Source organism: Bufo gargarizans, chromosome 6 (assembly GCF_014858855.1).
Source record: "Bufo gargarizans isolate SCDJY-AF-19 chromosome 6, ASM1485885v1, whole genome shotgun sequence".
In the NCBI taxonomy this organism is placed as follows: Eukaryota; Metazoa; Chordata; class Amphibia; order Anura; family Bufonidae; genus Bufo; species Bufo gargarizans.
Genome location: NC_058085.1, coordinates 16,856,988 through 16,877,240, shown reverse-complemented (window position 1 = coordinate 16,877,240; position 20,253 = coordinate 16,856,988). Strand labels below are relative to the sequence as shown.

At 46.0% G+C, this 20,253-nt stretch overlaps 1 long non-coding RNA gene and 1 pseudogene across 2 annotated transcripts in view; one reads left to right on the top strand and one right to left on the bottom strand.

Moving 5' to 3' along the window:
• Positions 1–20,253, bottom strand: part of LOC122940392 — a 718,635-nt pseudogene that overhangs the window by 127,699 nt on the left and 570,683 nt on the right.
• LOC122940453 overlaps positions 1–20,253 on the top strand; it is a 59,094-nt gene that overhangs the window by 30,350 nt on the left and 8,491 nt on the right. Inside the window, exons 3-4 of one of the 2 annotated variants that reach the window (XR_006390276.1) lie at positions 8,654–8,765; positions 19,846–19,907. This is a non-coding gene — a long non-coding RNA (uncharacterized LOC122940453). The remainder of the gene's footprint in view (positions 1–8,653; positions 8,766–19,845; positions 19,908–20,253) is intronic. The other variant, XR_006390275.1, reaches the window with a different exon arrangement.

Below are 20,253 nucleotides of genomic sequence, written 5' to 3'. Positions count from 1 at the left end.
TTGGTGCCGTTCACAGAGAGTCGGTCTGTCTCCAGGTTATTTCGTCTCCACACTACTCGGTGGTCTTGGGGTACCCCTGGCTCCAGAAGCATAATCCGACTTTCGATTGGAAATCGGCCGAGATCCTCTCGTGGTCACCGCAGTGTGGGGCTAGTTGCATCCATGGGCCTGTCAAGTTGCTGAGTACTTCCTCGGACTCTCTGTTGCCTCCTGAATACGAGGAGTACCGGGATGTATTCGATAAGGTGCGTGCGGTTGCCCTACCTCCGCACCGCCCATACGATTGTGCCATAGAGTTACAATCTGGTGCCGTTCCTCCTCGTGGCAAAGTCTATCCACTGTCGGTAGCGGAGAATGAGGCCATGGAGGAGTACGTGAGGGAGGCGCTTTCACGCGGACACATTCGCAAATCCTCGTCCCCGGCAGGGGCTGGATTTTTCTTTGTGAAAAAGAAGGGCGGTGAATTGAGGCCTTGCATCGATTACAGGGGTCTCAATCGCATCACGATAAAGAACGCTTACCCGATACCCTTGATTTCCGAGCTGTTCGATCGCCTCAAAGGGGCCACGGTCTTTACCAAACTCGACCTGAGGGCGGCATATAACCTGGTAAGGATCAAGGCGGGCGATGAGTGGAAGACCGCGTTTAACACCAGGACCGGTCATTATGAATCCTTGGTTATGCCCTTTGGGTTGTGCAATGCGCCCGCAGTCTTCCAGGAATTCATCAACGATGTTTTCCGTGACCTGTTGCAGCAGTGTGTGGTGGTCTATTTGGATGACATCTTGGTATATTCTGAATCCATGGAGGCCCACGTTCTGGATGTCAGACGAGTGTTGCAACGGTTACGAGAGAACAAGCTGTTCGGTAAGCTTGAGAAATGCGAATTTCACCGATCCCAGGTAACCTTCTTAGGTTACATCATTTCCGCTGAGGGGTTCTCCATGGATCCTGAGAAGGTTTCGGCTGTCTTACAGTGGCCCCAGCCCAGTGGTCTTCGTGCCCTGCAGCGCTTTTTGGGCTTATTATCGGAAGTTCATCAGGGACTTTTCCATGCTAGCCAAGCCTCTCACGGATCTGACCAGGAAGGGCAGCAATCCCCAGGTCTGGCCGCCCGAGGCCATCCGAGCTTTTGAGGCTCTAAAGTCCGCCTTTGTGTCGGCTCCGATTCTGTTGCATCCCAACCCTGGGTTGCCGTTTGTCCTTGAGGTGGACGCGTCTGAGACGGGAGTAGGCGCCCTCCTGTCTCAGCGTAGAACACCGGAGGGTCCTCTGCTTCCTTGTGGGTTTTACTCCCGGAAACTGTCTTCCGCGGAGTGCAACTATCAGATTGGTGACAGGGAGTTATTGGCCATCGTGCAGGCCCTTAAAGAATGGAGGCACTTGCTCGAGGGCTCGGTGGTTCCGGTTCTCATCCTGACGGACCACAAGAATCTGACCTACCTCTCTGAGGCCAAGAGATTGACACCACGTCAGGCCAGATGGGCTCTGTTCTTGTCACGTTTTAATTACGTGGTCTCCTACCTACCCGGTTCCAAGAACATCAGAGCGGATGCCTTATCACGGCAGTACTCCGAGCTGTCCGGGGAGGAGTCGATTCCGACTTCGGTCATACCTCCGAATCAGATCCTGGCCGCCATTCGCACCAGCCTGACCTCTCCCCTGGGTGAGCAGATTTTGGCGGCTCAATCTGGTGCTCCCTCTGGGAGACCCAACGGCAGGTGTTTTGTGCCTGAGGAGTTGCGCACTCGGTTGTTGCGAACCTACCATAACTCCAAGGCCGCGGGGCATCCTGGAAAGAATCAGCTGTCCTGGGCTGTTTCACGTCTGTTCTGGTGGCCTTCCCTACGTTCCGACATCGCCGCATATGTAGCGGCATGCTCCGTTTGTGCCCAGAGTAAGTCCCCTCGGCACCTTCCGTTGGGCCTTTTGCAACCCATAGCCACCGGGGAGCGTCCATGGTCACACCTGGGGATGGATTTCATTGTGGACCTCCCTGCATCCCGAGGCCATACGGTCATTCTCATGATAGTGGATCGGTTTTCCAAAATGTGCCACTGTGTTCCTCTCAAGAAGTTACCCTCTGCACAAGAGTTGGCCTCGATTTTTGCCAGGGAGGTCTTCCGGTTGCACGGTTTGCCCAAGGAGATTGTGTCGGATCGGGGGAGTCAGTTTGTGTCCAGGTTCTGGCGCGCCTTTTGCTCCCAGTTGGGGATTCATCTCTCTTTCTCCTCGGCCTACCACCCTCAGTCCAATGGGGCCGCAGAACGATCCAATCAGGCCTTGGAGCAATTCCTTCGTTGCTATGTCTCCGATCACCAAGACAATTGGGTTGACCTCCTGCCTTGGGCTGAGTTTGCCAGGAACACGGCGGTGAACTCTTCCTCTGGGACGTCTCCCTTCATGGCCAATTATGGGTTCCAACCTGCCATGTTACCGGAGGTATTCTCTCCCCAGGATATTCCGGCTGTGGAGGATCACCTTTCCGTCCTACGTGCTTCTTGGGTACAGATCCAGAGGTCCCTTGAGGTCTCTGCGCAGCGCCAGAAACTCCAGGCTGATCGCAGACGAGCGCCCGCTCCTTCCTACCAGGTCGGAGACCGTGTATGGTTGTCCACCCGCAACCTCAACCTTCGAGTGCCCACTCCCAAGCTGGCGCCTCGCTTTATTGGTCCCTTCCGAGTGCTTCGCAGGGTAAACCCGGTAGCCTATGCCCTTGCGCTTCCTCCTGGCATGCGGATCTCCAACGTGTTTCATGTCTCCCTGTTGAAGCCACTGGTGTGTAATCGTTTCACTTCCTCGATTCCTCGGCCTCGTCCGGTCCAAGTGGGCAATCGTGAGGAGTATGAGGTGAGCAATATCCTGGACTCACGCCTGGTCCGCGGCCGGGTGCAGTTTTTGGTCCATTGGCGTGGTTATGGTCCAGAGGAGCGTTCCTGGGTTCCCTCCGCAGATGTCCATGCTCCTGTCTTGCTCCGAGCCTTCCACGCACGCTTCCCTCAGAAACCGTTCCTTACTCCGCGGAGGAGGGGCCCTTGAGGGGGAGGTACTGTCATGGTCTTACCTCCTTGCTGTTCCCTTCGTTTGACATGTGCTGGCGGCCATCTTGGTTTCTGGGTTTTCTTGTAGCCTCCCACCCTGCGGCTCCTCCTTCCCACTGGGAGGAGCTGGATGCCTAGCTCATATATATAGGAGGTCTGTGGCTTCAGTTCCTTGCTTGGTCCTCCTGTGTTCACATGCTTCCAAGACTGCTGCTGCTTCTGGTTCCTGATCCTGGCCTCGTCTGACTACCCCGTTGGTTCCTGATTCCGGCTTCGTCTGACTACCCCGTTGGTTCCTGATTCCGGCTTCGTCTGACTACCCCGTTGGTTCCTGATCCTGGCTTCGTCTGACTACCCTTCTGGTTCCTGACCTCTGTCTCCGCAAGACCCTGCTTCGGTTTAGCCATCCGTTTGGACTTTGCTTACGGCTTGCTCTTCAATAAAACCTTCTTATTTTCCACTTATCTCTTGTTGTACGTCTGGTTCATGGTTCCATGACACAGGCGGGTGATCACCCATATACACTCCCTGATCACCCCCTGTCATTGATCACCCCCCTGTCATTGATCACTCCCCTGTAAGGCTCCATTCAGACGTCTGCATGATTTTTACGGATCCATGGATACATGGATCGGATCCGCAAAACACATGCAGACATCTGAATGGAGCCTTACAGGGGGTGATCAATGACAGGCGGGTGATCACCCATATACACTCCCTGATCACCCCCCTGTCATTGATAACCCCCCTGTAAGGCTCCATTCAGACGTCCGCATGCGTTTTGTGGATCCGATCCATGTATCCATGGATCCGTAAAAAATCATGCGGATGTCTGAATGGAGCCTTACAGGGGGGGTGATCAGTGACAGGGGGGTGATCACCCTGATTACCCTGATCACCCCCTGTCATTGATAACCCCCCTGTAAGGCTCCATTCAGACGTCCGCATGCGTTCTGTGGATCCGATCCATGTATCCATGGATCCGTAAAAAATCATGCGGATGTCTGAATGGAGCCTTACAGGGGGGGTGATCAGTGACAGGGGGGTGATCACCCATATACACTCCCTGATCACCCCCTGTCATTGATCACCCCCCTGTCATTGATCACCCCCCTGTAAGGCTCCATTCAGATGTCCGCATGAGTCTCATATTCTACTAACTTGTGTCAAAAAATAAAATCTCACATGGACGCACCATAGCCCTCACGGAATCCAAATGCGTAAACATTTTTAGACATTTATATTCCAGACTTCTTCTCACGCTTTAGGGCCCCTATGTGACCCCACATGTGACCCCATTTCGGAAAGAAGACACCCCAAGGTATTCCGTGAGGGGCATATTGAGTCCATGAAAGATTGAAATTTTTGTCCTAAGTTAGCGGAAAGTGAGAAAAAAACAAAAAAAAAATCAATATCCGCTAACTTATGCAAAAAAATAAAAAATTCTAGGAACTCGCCATGCCCCTCATTGAATACCTTGGGGTGTCTTCTTTCCAAAGTGGGGTCACATGTGGGGTATTTATACTGCCCTGGCTTTTTAGGGGCCCGAAAGTGTGAGAAGAAGTCTGGGATCCAAATGTCTAAAAATGCCCTCCTAAAAAGAATTTGGGCCCCTTTGCGCATCTAGGCTGCAAAAAAGTGTCACACATGTGGTATCGCCGTACTCAGGAGAAGTTGGGGAATGTGTTTTGGGGTGTCATTTTACATATACCCATGCTGGGTGAGAGAAATATCTTGGTCAAATGCCAACTTTGTATAAAAAAATGGGAAAAGTTGTCTTTTGCCAAGATATTTCTCTCACCCAGCATGGGTATATGTAAAATGACCCCCCAAAACACATTGCCCAACTTCTCCTGAGTACGGCGATACCACATGTGTGACACTTTTTTGCAGCCAAGGTGGGCAAAGGGGCACATATTCCAAAGTGCACCTTTCGGATTTCGCAGGCCATTTTTTACACATTTTGATTGCAAGGTACTTCTTACACATTTGGGCCCCTAAATTGCCAGGGCAGTATAACTACGCCACAAGTGACCCCATTTTGGAAAGAAGACACCCCAAGGTATTCCGTGAGGGGCACGGCGAGTTCCTAGAATTTTTTATTTTTTGTCACAAGTTAGCGGAAAATGATGATTTTTCTTATATTTTCTTTTTTCCTTACAAAGTCTCATATTCCACTAACTTGCGACAAAAAATAAAAAATTCTAGGAACTCGCCATGCCCCTCACGGAATACCTTGGGGTGTCTTCTTTCCAAAATGGGGTCACTTGTGGCGTAGTTATACTGCCCTGGCAATTTAGGGGCCCAAATGTGTGAGAAGTACCTTGCAATCAAAATGTGTAAAAAATGGCCTGCAAAATCTGAAAGGTGCACTTTGGAATATGTGCCCCTTTGCCCACCTTGGCAGCAAAAAAGTGTGACACATCTGGTATCGCCGTACTCAGGAGAAGTTGGGGAATGTGTTTTGGGGTGTCATTTTACATATACCCATGCTGGATGAGAGAAATATCTTGGCAAAAGACAACTTTTCCCATTTTTTTATACAAAGTTGGCATTTGACCAAGATATTTTTCTCATCCAGCATGGGTATATGTAAAATGACACCCCAAAACACATTCCCCAACTTCTCCTGAGTACGGCGATACCAGATGTGTCACACTTTTTTGCTGCCAAGGTGGGCAAAGGGGTACATATTCCAAAGTGCACCTTTTGGATTTCACCGGTCATTTTTTACACATTTTTATTGCAAAGTTCTTCTCACACATTTGGGCCCCTAAATTGCCAGGGCAGTATAACTACCCCACAAGTGACCCCATTTTGGAAAGAAGACACCCCAAGGTATTCCGTGAGGGGCATGGCGAGTTCCTAGAATTTTTTATTTTTTGTCGCAAGTTAGTGGAATATGAGACTTTGTAAGAAAAATTAAAAATATAAAATCATCATCATTTTCCGCTAACTTGTGACAAAAAATAAAAAGTTCTATGAACTCACTATGCCCATCAGCGAATACTTTAGGGTGTCTACTTTCCGAAATGGGGTCATTTGTGGGGGTTTTCTACTGTTTGGGCATTGTAGAACCTCAGGAATCATGACAGGTGCTCAGAAAGTCAGAGCTGTTTCAAAAAGCGGAAATTCACATTTTTGTACCATAGTTTGTAAATGCTATAACTTTTACCCAAACCATTTTTTTTTTTTTGCCCAAACATTTTTTTTTTATCAAAGACATGTAGAACAATAAATTTGGCGAAAAATTTATATATGGATGTTGTTTTTTTTGCAAAATTTTACAGCTGAAAGTGAAAAATGTCATTTTTTTGCAAAAAAATCGTTACATTTTGATTAATAACAAAAAAAGTAAAAATGCCAGCAGCAATGAAATACCACCAAATGAAAGCTCTATTAGTGAGAAGAAAAGGAGGTAAAATTCATTTGTATGGTAAGTTGCATGACCGAGCGATAAACGGTGAAAGTAGTGTAGTGCCGAAGTGTAAAAAGTGCTCTGGTCATGAAGGGGGTTTCACCTAGCGGGGCTGAAGTGGTTAAATAATACGTAAATATGAATAAACAAAGGGAAAATAGAAGTAATAGGTCTCAAATATATTTTAAATATACTTTGGGTGAACAGGGAGACCAAATAAATAATCCATAAATTTGTAAAAAAAAAAAACGCATACCATATATGGTCAAAAAAACGCAGATGCGTTTTTTAGAAAAAAATGGAAGGAAAAATCAAGTGAATGTTATTATAATACTATTCTTCAGCTAAATGAACAATTTTGGAAAAGGAAAAAAATGTATTGATACCATTGATTAGGGTATGTGAAAAGGAACCCTTTCCAAGCAGACTCCATGTCATGTCTTGAGTCTAACCTGATTAAGGGCGTACCCAATCTGGAGCATATGTATATAAAAAAATGTAACTCCCATCATAATGTTACCACTGAGAAAGAAGACTGTGTCTCCGAAACGCATTTGGGCAATATTAATGTGCAGCTACTGTATCAAATGACAAGGACATTCTCGAATCATCAAGGATATATCCAATACTAAGAAGCCTGTGGACTCGTTCTTTGATCCACTTTAGAACCCAGCAGAAGCCAGAGCGTCCTCGGCCCTGAGATCACGTGAGGAGCCAGTACCATTTCCTGGTCATGTGCAACGCAGAGGAAACATACGCCACGGCTGGTCCGCATAACGGGGAAGCAGCTATGGAAAAGCCAGCACCGACTCAAGCAGGCAACCACTCGATCCGGTCCTAAGACAGGAGGTGGTGATGGTAACCACAGATGCCAGCAAGTTAGGCTGGGGAGCCTAGGTGGCCGATCTATATTTTCAAGGAGAATGGTCACCTCTAGAGAGACTGGGATCTTAAAATTTAAAAGAGCTAACAGCGGTTCTGAAGCAGGCCAAAAATATCGTAAAAGGGATCTTCTCAAACAACATCACCTCAAACACCAGGGGGGAACCAGAAACACCTTGCTGCAGAGGGTGTCAAATCAGATTTTTCACTGGGCCCAATCAAACGTGTTATCAATCTCAGTCTTACATCTAAGGAGCAGAGAAAGCACGATGGCAGATTTTCTGAGCAGGAAAAAAGTCAATCCTGGAGAGTGGATGCTAAACAAAGTAGTATTCCAGGAGTTATGTCACAAATGGGGTCAGCCTCAGATAGACCTATTTGCGACCAGAGTAAACACACAAACAATCAGTTTTTACTCTCTAAATCTAGGGGACAATCCTCTAGTATTGGACGCAATGTCACAAACCTGGAACATGGATTTCGCCTATGCCTTCCCACCAATTTCTCTTGTTCCTGCAGTATTGAGGAAGATCGGCAAGAGCACGACAAAGGTGCTATTGATTACTCTGGCCTGACCCAAAAGGAGCTTGTACTCACTCCTCAGAACAATGTGCCTAGAAGAGCCATTAATGCTCCCAAGGAGACAGGATCTTCTGGTTCAGGGCCCTCTAAAACGCCCAGATCTGAAAACCTGAATTTGGCGGCCTGGATCCTGAAAGGGAAATGCTGAAAAGGCAAGGTCTTTTGGAAAAAGTAATTGCAATGTTACAAAATAGTCGCAAGCCAGTTACTTTTGCCATACACAAGAAAATCTGGAAAAAATGTGGTTCCTGGTTGTCCACGGAACACCCAGGCGGTTCCTCGCCTACCATTTCACACAACCTAGACTTTGTTCAGAAAGGTTTTGATTTAGGTTTGAGACCGGGTACCTTAAAAGTCCAAGTATCGGCTATTTCAGCTTTCCTAGATTTCCCATTAGTTGAACATAGATGGATTAAGAGGTTTTTAAAGCTGTTTCCAGATTAAGACCCACAATAAGACAAATTATCCAAACATGGAATTTAACCTTAGTCCTAAACTCCCTTTGTGAACCTGCGTTTGAACCATTAGATGATATCTCAAAATATTTGACCATGAAAGTTGCCTTCCTGGTATCCATTACCTCTTGCTGTAGGATAGGGGAGATTCAAGCTATCTACAAATTCTTGATTAAAGTAATCTTAAAATTAGACCCAGCTTCTTTACCAAAAGTAGTCTCCTCCTTCCATAAAGAGCAAGAAATAATTCTTCCTTCCGTTTGTAATTCTCCTAGAAATGCCAAAGAGGAGCGTTTCCATTGCTTGGATGTGCGAGAACGATAGTTAAATATCTCCAGTCAACAGAATCTTGGAGACGGGATTCAAATTTATTCATTCAGCATGGAGGTAAAAATAAAGGCCAGAAAGTGATCCATCTTGCCAAGGTTTGTTTAGTAAAACATACAATTTGAAAGGCATCCTCTTTACAAAAAAAGGACTGTCCAATCTCCATTAAAGCCCATTCGACCAGGGCTATGGCAACATTGTGGGCAGAGAAAGCTAATGCCACAATAGACCAAATATGTAGAGCAGCTACATGGACAAATTATAATACTTTTTGCAAACATTATCGTTTGGACCGCCTCACTATTCAGAATTTAGTGTTTGGACGTAAGGTCCTTCAAGCAGTGGTCCCTCCCTAAATAAGTTAAAGTGATCAGGTATTTCTCCCATGTGCTATCATGGGGGACGTCCTGGAAATCGGTAATTTAGTTTTACCGGTAATTGTTTTTCCAGGAGTCCAACATGACAACACCAATGTATCGCTAATGTATCACTAATTACCGATTTCCAGGACCTCCATGACAGTACACATGGAGGATGTCCTTATGTATCTCTAAAGGGACAGGAAGCACACAGAGGTGTAAAGCCCCTCCCTCCCCTCCAACTCCAGTGTTCTTCGTGTCCTTTACAGCAGCCAACAGAGAGGATCCCTGTTATGGGAAAAAGTTTATGCTTTGGCATAGGACCGGGGGAGGGGGGGGGGGAATTATGCCTCTACTTCTATCCCTGAACTGGAGGGCTCGGCTAGCACCCTTTTAGCAGGGTCCTCTGGCCTTACCAGTACCCATTGAGGCTGCGGGGTCTGGTTGTGGTGTCTGCTTCCTCTCTGGAGAGGCTCTCTGCTCCGTACTGCGACCTCCTTCTCCGTCTGCGCTTCACTTGAAGGGTGCAGCCATATTGGGCGCAGGCCCAGGAGCATCACTTCCGGCGGCTTTGGCACACCTCTGCAAGCCAAGTGAAGTCCTTTGAAATGTCTGGCGAGAGGGCACGCTGGAATGCCTGGTGCGGTGTGGATGGCCTATCAATGCAGAAGTCCTCATTAGGAATGGACTCGCATTATCCATATCGGGATTCTCCTGTAGGTTGGAGTCCCAGAAGAGGGAGGAGCAGACTGGCGGCAGAAGGGGGCAGGACTATTAAGGTATATTGGGAAATCAAATGTTTGTGTACTCCACCATGAAAGGTCCAGCGTCTGGTTAGTCTATGCCGGGTTCAGAAACTCCTGCCCAGGGTCATGTAAGTCAGGTGTGCTGTATAGGACCTGTAATAATACTTTTGGATTTCTGACTAGCTAGCAGTTTGTTTTGCAATTTCTGAATGATAAAGATGTGGTGCATAAAAATCCTTCTGAACCTAAAAAGAAAGTGAAAAGATGCGCTTCTTGTGCTAAGAAGCTGGCAGAGTCTTACTTTAAACAACTTTGCAGCTCCTGCATTGATAAATTGATAAAAGAAGAACAGCCATCTTTATCAGCTGAAATTACAAAGATTATAAAGAAGGAAGTACACTCCTCAGTGGTCAAATTAATGCCAAAAGCTGTTCCGCAGTCTCATGTTAGAAGACCTAGAGCTGATATGGGCTCAGATTCAGAGGATGAATCCACTAGTAACATTAGATCAGAGGGAGAAATGGATGATATTGAGGAAGATGAAATTGCTTCTTGTCCTGCGGAAGAGGGAAAAAGTTTTTTTTTTTCATCCAAGGATTTAGACGTTCTCATTTCTGCTGTCCGTCAGACAATGGACATAGAGGAAGTCGCCAAACCTCGTTCTATACAGGACGAGATGTTTGGTTGATTAAAAGCAAAAAAGAAAACACTCTTTCCGGTAAATGAAAATCTAAAATTATTTATATTGGAGGAATGGGAGGTAGCGGAATAGAGACTTTACATATCTCGTGAGTTTAAGAATCGTCTAGCCATTAATGCAGAAGATACAAAATTGTGGGTGGATACCCCGAAAATTGATATACTCATTGAAAAAGTAATTTAAAAAAAAAAACTCCTTGCCCTTTGAGAATTCCTCGCAACTTAAGGATGCTATGGATAGAAAAATAGATTGTCTTTTAAAAAAATCCTGGGAGGTATCCTCTGCATTGATCAATACAAATATTGCTGCTATTTCACCGTCTCAATCGTTATTTTTATGGCTCTTCCAACTAGAGAACCATCAAAAGATGAAAACCTCCAGGGAAGAAATTCTGGAGTCCATTCCACTCTTAAAAATGGCAACTGCGTTTGTCACTGATACTTCGGCAGAATCTATTAGAGTCGCTGCCAGAGGCAGTTCCCTTTCAAATGCCTCCAGACGAGCGTTGTGGCTTAAAAGTTGGTCTGGGGACATTCCGTCAAAAAATAAGCTTTGTACTATCCCATTTTCTGGTACTTATGTTTTTGGCCCTGTTCCAGTTCTATTCTGGAAAAGGCTACAGGCAAGAAGAAAGGGTTTCCAGAGAACAAAAATAAAAAGTCCCAGTCCTTTCAGAACCCAGGACCCCGATATACGTCTCAGTCCTACAGAGGCAAGGGGAAATCAGAAAGGTGGAGTTACCCAAAGGGAGGTAAGGGTAGAGAGTTCCTCCTTAATCCCAATACTACACAAAGAAATCAATAATGTTCTTCCGGTAGGAGGAAGACTAAAAACCTTCCTTCCACAGTGTGAAGAAATTACTCACAAAACTTGGATTTTAAAAATAATAGAGGAAGGATACAGAATAGAATTTTTATATCCTCCCCCAAGGAAATAATGTCAGATTTGGAAAAACTATTGAGTCTACAAGCCATCAAGCCAGTACCTCCAGAACAAATCGGTCTGGGACATTCTTCGAGAGTTGTTTTTTTTTTTTTTTTTTAAAGCCAAATGGGACATATCGATCCATTCTAAATCTAAAAATACTGAAATAGTGGGTGAAATATCGAAGATTCAAAATGGATTCAATAAAATCTGCGATTCAGTTGATTTTGTCAAGGAGCGGTAATGTGCACAGTGGACTCAAAAGATGCTTATTATCATGTCCCAATATTTCCAGAGCATCAAAAATATTTGAGATTTGCGGTTCTGAAGGATTCATCCATTCAAAATTTCTAGTTCCAGTGTCTACCCTTCGGCCTATCCTCAGCACCAAGAATCTTTTCAAAAATAGTAGCAGAAGTCGTGTTCTGGTTGAGGAAAGAAGAGGGTACAATAATTATACCTTATCTGGACGACTTCCTATTGACAGCTCCATCTGCCACCATTCTAATGAGACAGCTGGAATTCACCTTGACAAGTCTCTCCCACTTGGGATGGATCATAAACCTAGAAAAATTGAACCTTATTCCAGAAACTAGGAAGATTTTCTTAGGCACCCTATTGGACTCAGAAAAACAATGTTCATTCCTATTGGTAGAGAAACAGGCAAAGATGCCTCGGGAGATTTCCTTATTCCAAGGTCTATAAGAACAGCCATGAAATTCTGGGGTTAATTATGCCTTGCATCACCACAGTCCCCCAGACTCCATTTCATTCACGACCTTTGCAGAAAAGAGTTCTGACTTGTTTAAACCTGATCCAAAGAATTTAGATCTCGAAGATCCGCATTCCAAAGTCGGTAAGATGGAGTCTTTCATGGTGGATAGATCCAGAGATCTTATCATTGAAAATTCCATGGACTTTAGAACCTCAGATTCTAGTAACAACGGGTGCCAGCAAGTCGGGCTGGGGAGCCCAGGTGCAGGACTTATACTTTCAGGGTTCCCTGGGGTCACAATCTTTCTCACAGGTCCTCAAACTTCAAGGAGTTGAGAGCATTCTTGGAAACTTTTCTAAAAGCGGAGAATCTTCTAAAGGGCCTACATGTACGGGTTCTCTTAGACAAGATTGCAACGGTATCATTACTGAAACATCAAAGGGGTGAAGATTTCCGCCCCCCTTCAATATTTATCAGACCGGATATTCAGCTGGGCAGAGAAAAATGTACTGTCAGTCTCAGCAATCCACCTGAAAGGAGAGAAAAATGTGACCGCAGATTTCTTAAGCAGACATTCTAGATGTCCAGGGGAGTGGTGTCTCAAAAAAGAAGTATTTCATCTACAAGAAATGGGGGACTCCTTAATTGGACCTCTTTGCCACAAGAAAAAATACTTGTTTTCCTTTTTTCTTCTCACTAAATCCGTGGGACAGACCAGTGGCAATAGATGCTTTGTCTCAGAGTTGGGATCTAGATCTGGCCTATGCCTTGCCGCCTTTTCCTCTAATTGGGCCAATCCTGAAAAAGCTGAGGTCAGTAACTCTGGTCCTAATAGCTCCATATTTGCCAAAACAAAGCTGGCTCCCAATTCTAAAGAGCTTGGCATTGGAGGAAACCTTTTTTCTTCCCCCAGACGATGACCTATTGTCCCAGGGGCCTCTTTGGCATCCACAAGTGCACAGGTTGAAGCTAGCAGCTTGGATTCTGAAGAGCAGGTACTAAGAGCCAGGGGCCTGTCAGAAAGTGTTATAACAACCATGCTACAAATTCACAAGATGGTTACTTCTGCCATCTACGGTAAGATTTGAAAGAAATTCTGTTCCTGGTTTGTTTCCTCTTCTAGTCAGGACATTCTAGAATTTCTGCAGAAAGCTTTTGACATGGGTCTCAGGCCCAGTACTATAAAAGTACAGATTTCGGCTTTGAGTTGGTTTCTTTACTTCCCTCTAGCAGAGCACAAATGGATAAAAACATTTTCTCATGCCATCTCCAGAATACGGCCTCTGGTTAGAAAGTCAGTCCCTCCTTGGGACTTTTCCCTAGTATTGGAGCACCTATGCAATCCTCCTTTTGAAGCTTTAGAAAACTGTAAAATAAAAATGCTCTCTATCAAAAGAGTATTTCTAGTGGCCATGACATCGGCAAGGAGAGTAGGAGAGATACAGGCTTTTTCTTTAAGAGAACCATATATTAGGATTCTGGATGACAGAGTAATCTTAAAATTAGACCCAGCTTTTATCCAAAAGTTGTTTTGTACAGATCCGAAGAATGTGAAATAACAACACTTTCACTTCGCAGGGAAGAATAAGGGAAAACAAGCTTCAAAATCCACTATTGCAAGATGGATTAAATCAACAATCCAGCAAGCTTGTACTTCCCAGGATAAAGCCTATTCAAAGTCACAGCCAATTCTACTCAAGCAGTGGTTGCTTCTTTGGCAGAAAGAGCTAATGCCTCACTGGAACAAATCTGCAGGGCAGCTACCTGGTCTAGTTTTCAAACCTTCTACAGACTAGACCTATCTACTAATAAAGACCTAGCCTTTGGACTGTAAAGTCCTACAGGCTGTGGGCCCTCCATAGTTTATCTGGTATTGCTCCATGTGTGCGGTCATGGAGGACTTCCTGGAAAGTAGAATTTAGACTTACCAGTAAACAGTTTTCCAGGAATCCGACATGACAGCACCCTACTTATACTTACCTAAATATATATGGTTTATTACTTGGGAATTTGTGTAAATATATGTATATATGTTGCTTGAGCGTTGTGATGATTTAAAAACACTGGGAGGGGGGCGTGGCCAACTGCCGACATGGCCGGACGTGTTTGAGAGCAGCTCCGGCTCCATAACTCTAATCCTGCATCATCCTGAGCTGGCATCGCAGATTTTTGCCTCATACCTGAGCTACAGCATCAGCGGCACTTGTACGTCCCGATCATGGGCCCTAGCAAAGCGCAGCAAGCGGCGGATCGCCTGAAGGAGTTCGCTCGCCAGGACCCACAGCATGGCGCCGCGGCCACCTCCTCTCCTCGTGCACCGCTTACCAGGGGACAAGCTGGACAAGCCTCAGCGACGGAGACTGATGGGGAGCCTGAACTCACATTGCAGGTATCCCACGGTCAGCTAATGGCTGCCATTATGGGTTGTCAGTCGTCACTCACAGGCAAGATAGAGGAGGTCAGAGTGGACCTAGGCCTCTTGCGTCATGACGTCCAGCAGCTAAGGGAGAGGGTTCGGCTTACGGAGGAAAGGGTGTCTGAGCTGGAGGACTCGACAAGGCCCCTGGCTGCTAGGGTGACTGCTGTGGAAGGAGCGGTTGAAATGTGGCGCCAGAAGTGTGACGACCTAGAAAACCGCTCGAGGAGGAATAACATCCGCATACTGGGTATGCCTGAGAGGACCGAGGGATCCGATCCGGCTGCATTCCTGGAGGGATGGTTCAAGTAAACGTTCCCAGATGCGTCCTTCTCAGCGGCTTTTACGGTGGAGAGAGCCCACCGTGTCCCGGCCCGAATGCCCCCACCTGGGGCCCCGTCAAGACCACTCCTTGCTCGCATGCTTAACTGGCGGGACCGCGATCTCATTCTATCCAAGGCCAGAATCAAGCAAACCATTACCCTCGGATCTGCTAATATTTCCTTGTATCCGGATTTCTCGGCGGAACTACAGAAGAAGAGGGCCACGTTTACATCTATAAAGAAACGCTTGAGAGATATGGATTTACAATATTCCATGGCCTATCCGGCCCGCTTGAGAGTCTTGGATGGCGGGAAATCGCACTTCTTCAATAATCCCAGGGAGGCTGAGGACTGGCTACTAGTGAGACCTAGGAATTCTCCGCAGAGATGAGAGGACAATCCTATGACAACTGTCACTATAGTTTTGGTTTCGGGACGGAACTTGTTCATCCTATGGTTCTTTTCATTATGAGCATTTAAAGGACTACTGGACTCACACGTGAACCTTTCATCTGATGGCTCATGGGTGTGAGGGGCCCGTGAGTATGTCAGTAATTTGCCTCAGGTTATGTTTTATGGTTACTTAGCCATGCTTATAATTGATATTGGGAGCCAATGCTCTCACCTGCACTTGTTTGCAAGACCTCTGCACTGTGCAGGTCCCCCATTAACATGGTCACTAATGTAATGTGCTTCATCTATGTTTATTGCCCGGTATGCCGGGATTTATTGTTAGGTTATTTGTTTCAATGTATGTATGTTAACTGGTACATCATCTATTACTATATCATGCATTGCCACGTCAGTATTGCGGCGGATGTTCGTATGCTTCCTGGACCATCCTACTCATTAATGATCATGCAGCGAATATGGCATCTATAACATATATGTCCTGGAATGTGCGTGGTCTTAGGGGTCCCAGGAAGCGCATGGCGGTATTCGCGCATATCCGGTCTTATAACCCTCAAATTATATGCCTCCAGGAAACCCATGTCACTGCCGATACAGAAGGTAGACTAAGAAAACCTTGGGTGCAATGGGTTAAAAATGCTTACGGTACGACATACTCTAGGGGTGTGTCCCTGCTGGTTCACCGCTCAGTAAGGTGGGAGGTGCATCAGGAGGTGGTGGATTCTGAGGGCCAATATATTTTTGTATACGCACATTTAAATGGCGCTCCTTATGTTATACTTAATGTGTATATTCCTCCTCCTGCCAACCTCTCTGTTTTGCAGGCCGCAGCGAGTTTTGCAGCCCAGTTCCCATTTTCTAAGATATTGTGCTTGGGGGACCTCAACATGGTGGGGAATGAGACACTGGATAGATTCCAGGCCAATCCTCGTCCAGACGGCACACGGGCGGGTGACACGCGGCTTGGACGGTTCATCTCGGAGCTGGGGTGGCTGGATGTGTGGAGGGAAAGGAATCCTTCTAACAGGGAGTTCTCTTGCTTTACACCTTCCAGAGGGGCGCTTTCTCGCATTGACTACCTACTTTGTGATGCGCAAGCCTACCCGTCCATCTCTGACGTGAAGTATATGCCTCAGGGACCGTCTGATCATGCTCCTATCGTGGGGACTCTGCTTTCGTCTGAAGGGGAGTCACGAGTTCACAGCCTACGCATACATCCGTTCTGGCTGTCCCTGATGAATATAAATGACCGCATTCCTGACCAATTGAAAGTGTTCCTGGACTTGAATGTGGAAGGGGACGGTGATGCTCTTGTATTGTGGGATACCCTGAAGGCCTTTGTGAGGGGGTGCGCTAAATCATCCATATCTTATCTTAAGAAGGCTGCAAGGCTTAGGGAGGAGGAGCTGTGTGCACTATGCAAGGCGGCTGAGAATTTGTATGTATCCGATCCTTCAGAGGAGAATAGATTAGATTGGATGCAGAAGGGAAGGCAGTATATGTTATGCCTACAAGAAAAAAGTGATCGTAGGCTCTTCTTCCTTAAACAGCAGGCTTTTGAGCAAGGTGGTAAAACGGGGAAGGTATTAGCACAGGTTATTAGACGCAATACTATGGCTCCCCCAATCATTCGCATACAGAATGTGGATGGATCCATAGTGGAGGATCCGGGCGGGATACTGAACAGATTCAGAGAATTTTACAGTGAATTATATTCCTCGAGAACCCAGTATACCCTGTCTGCGCTTAATGAGTATCTAGGTGAGGTGTCTCATCCTCAGTTATCCCCCTTGGACAGGGGAATTCTTGATGAGGAGATCATGCTGGAAGAGGTGGTAGCTGCGATTAAGGGTTTAAATCTGGGAAAGTCTCCGGGGCCTGACAGCATCCCCCTGGAAATATACTCAAAATATGTGGATATACTAGGGCCTCAACTGCGCAAGATGTATGCTGCCTCCCTGGAGAAGGGCTTTTTGCCGGATTCTCTATATGACGCATCTATCGTAATCCTCCTAAAACCGGATAAGAATCCCTTGGAGTGTGGTTCCTATCGTCCAATTTCACTACTAAACCTAGATTACAAAATATTGACTAAAATCCTTGCGAATAGGTTGAATAGGGTGATAGCCTCAATAGTACACGAGGACCAGTCCGGCTTCATACCTGGCCGTTCTACTTCTAGCAATATTAGGAGGGCCCAGGTGGTAGCGCAAGTGGGTTATACTGATGACAAACAGTGGGCCTTGGCGTCCCTAGACACGGCCAAGGCGTTCGATTCCATTGAATGGGAATTTCTGTTATATACCCTAGAGAGTTTTGGTTTTGGCCCCATTTTTATCAGGTGGATTAAAGTGCTCTATCACCGTCCGACTGCTAATATTATGATTAATGGGTCCTTGTCTCCCACATTTCCTTTACACCGGGGTACCCGGCAGGGATGTCCCCTATCCCCATTACTATTTGCGGTGGCGATTGAACACCTAGCCATTAGGATACGTCAAGATACTATCTTCAAGGGGGTGTCTTTGGGAGGTAGAGAAGACAGACTAGGGTTGTATGCCGACGATCTCATTTTGTTTATGGACGATGTAGATTCATCACTACCACGGGCGATTGAGTTGATCGATCAATTTGGGGATTTCTCTGGCCTACGCATTAACTGGTCCAAGTCTGCCCTTATGCCCTTATGGTCCCCGGATTGGCCCCAAGTGTATCACAATCTTATAGTTGTGGAACATTTCAAATATTTGGGTATTAATATCACTAAGGACCCAACGAGATCACATTTGCTTAATATTGCCCCTATTGAGACATATGCTTTGGATAAATTCAAATCATGGACTACACTACCTCTATCGGTTATGGGCAGACTGAATCTTATCAAGATGGTTCTATTACCAAAGGCATTATATTTACTAGGACACGCATGCGCCCCAGTTCCGAGGTGCTTCTTCACGCGTCTGCATTCAGCTATAGCGAGATTCGTCTGGGGGAGGGACAGGAGGAAGCTGGCTCTTGATGTTCTGCAGAGGGGTTGGCAGCAGGGAGGAGCGGCTATGCCGGATTTATTTTTGTACTTCTTAGCGGGACAGCTGAGATTCTTAATTGCCTGGGTTGCGCAGTCCCATATACCTAACTCTGAGTTTTATTTGAGGTGTCACCTGGATCTTTCTACTTTTTGGCCAGTCCTAGAAAATTTACAGTCCATTAAGGGCCGCTTGTTACCCATTCATAGGTTGGCTCATCAGGTCTGGAGAGCTGCCAAGCTCCAACAATACCAGGATATTCCTGATGACACTGTGCTGTGGAACAATCCGATGTTTCCTCATCTGCGGCACTGTGAAGGCAGGGCTGTTTGGGAAAATTACGGCGTTTTTACTTTAAGGGACCTATATGAGAAAGGTATCCTCTTCTCATTCTCTCAGCTTCAGGAGAAATTTGGGGTGCTCCAGTCTCATTTTTTTAGATACTTACAGCTCAGACATGCTCTCCAAGCTCAATTTCAGGGAGGCGCGAAAACCATTTCGAATTACCCATTGATAGGCATACTTAGAACACAGGGGCCTAAGGGGATGATTTCGACCTTGTACACACATCTTTTAGATTTGAAGATTCGCTCCAAACCCCTGTTGGTGGAGACTAGGTGGAAGGAGAGGGTGCCACAGCTTAGTGATGAGGAATGGGCTGAGGCTTTGTGTGCGCCTTCGACTGTGTCGCCCTCTCTTAACAACAGGCTCACTCAGCTATTCATTCTCCACAGGAGTTATTTAACACCCACCAGATTGTACAAAATGGGTAGGCTTGACCACACGAGATGCCACAGGTGCGCCCAAGATAATGCGGATTTCTGGCATCTTATCTGGGACTGCCGGTATGTGAAACCCTTCTGGAAGAAAGTAGTGGATATTTTGTCCACTTTGATCACAGAGGTGATTCCCTGTTGTCCTAAAATTTGTCTCCTAGGGATAGTGGATAATGATGCCCGCTCCCTGTATGTTTGCACTTTCTTAAAAGAGTCTCTATTCTTGGCACGGAAAGCTATAGCTCTGCGTTGGATGGCGGACAGACCGCCGACAATAGGCCAATGGAAGGCCCTGGTGAACCAAGTTTTGCCCTATGAGAAAGTGATGTATGGGAATAGGAAATGTCCTCAGAAATTTGAGAGGGTGTGGGGATCTTGGTGCTCTTCACCAATTACAGCTGTGCCTTCTCACATGTACTCAGTACGAAATGCATAGAATTGCGTGCTTAAATGTGTCAGGTTGCATGTTGGGTGGGAGGGGTAGAATGGTTAACATAATTTGCTAAGTGACGTCACGTGCTTTGTTTCACCTGCTTTAATGTCATCTTGATTGGATTGCATTACGCTCCGTTTACACTGTACAAATTTGTGGCAATGTATGAATATACGATAATTTGTAATTCAAGTTACTGACATATGTATAACTGTACCAATTTGGTTGTTATTCTCAATAAAACGAGTTAAAAAAAAAAAAAAAAACACTGGGAGGGGCTTTTAACCTCTCTGTTCTTCCTGTCCCTTTAGAGGTATATATGGACATCCTACATGTGTTCTGTCATGTCGGACTCCTGGAAAACTATTTACTGGTAAGTCTAAATTGTGCTTTGTGTCGCCAACATGTTCCGCAGCATTTTACAATTACCCTGATAACGTAGGACTTGTAGAATCCTCCACTGCTCCAGCACTGAGGCTCCTGTGGTCTCCTTCAGTCTGTTTACATCACTACAGCGACAGTATTAGTTGGAGCTCTGATGGTGGTATGTATAAAACCTGACTATTAAGGCCTAGGATGGTCTATAGTGGTCACGTGCTGTTCATCCTGGCATCACTGATGACGTCTTCTAGTGGCTATAGGGTCATGTGAAGGTGTTACATACCATAAAACTGCTTGTCCTCACACATGTTTCGATCACTATAAAAAGAGAGAACACA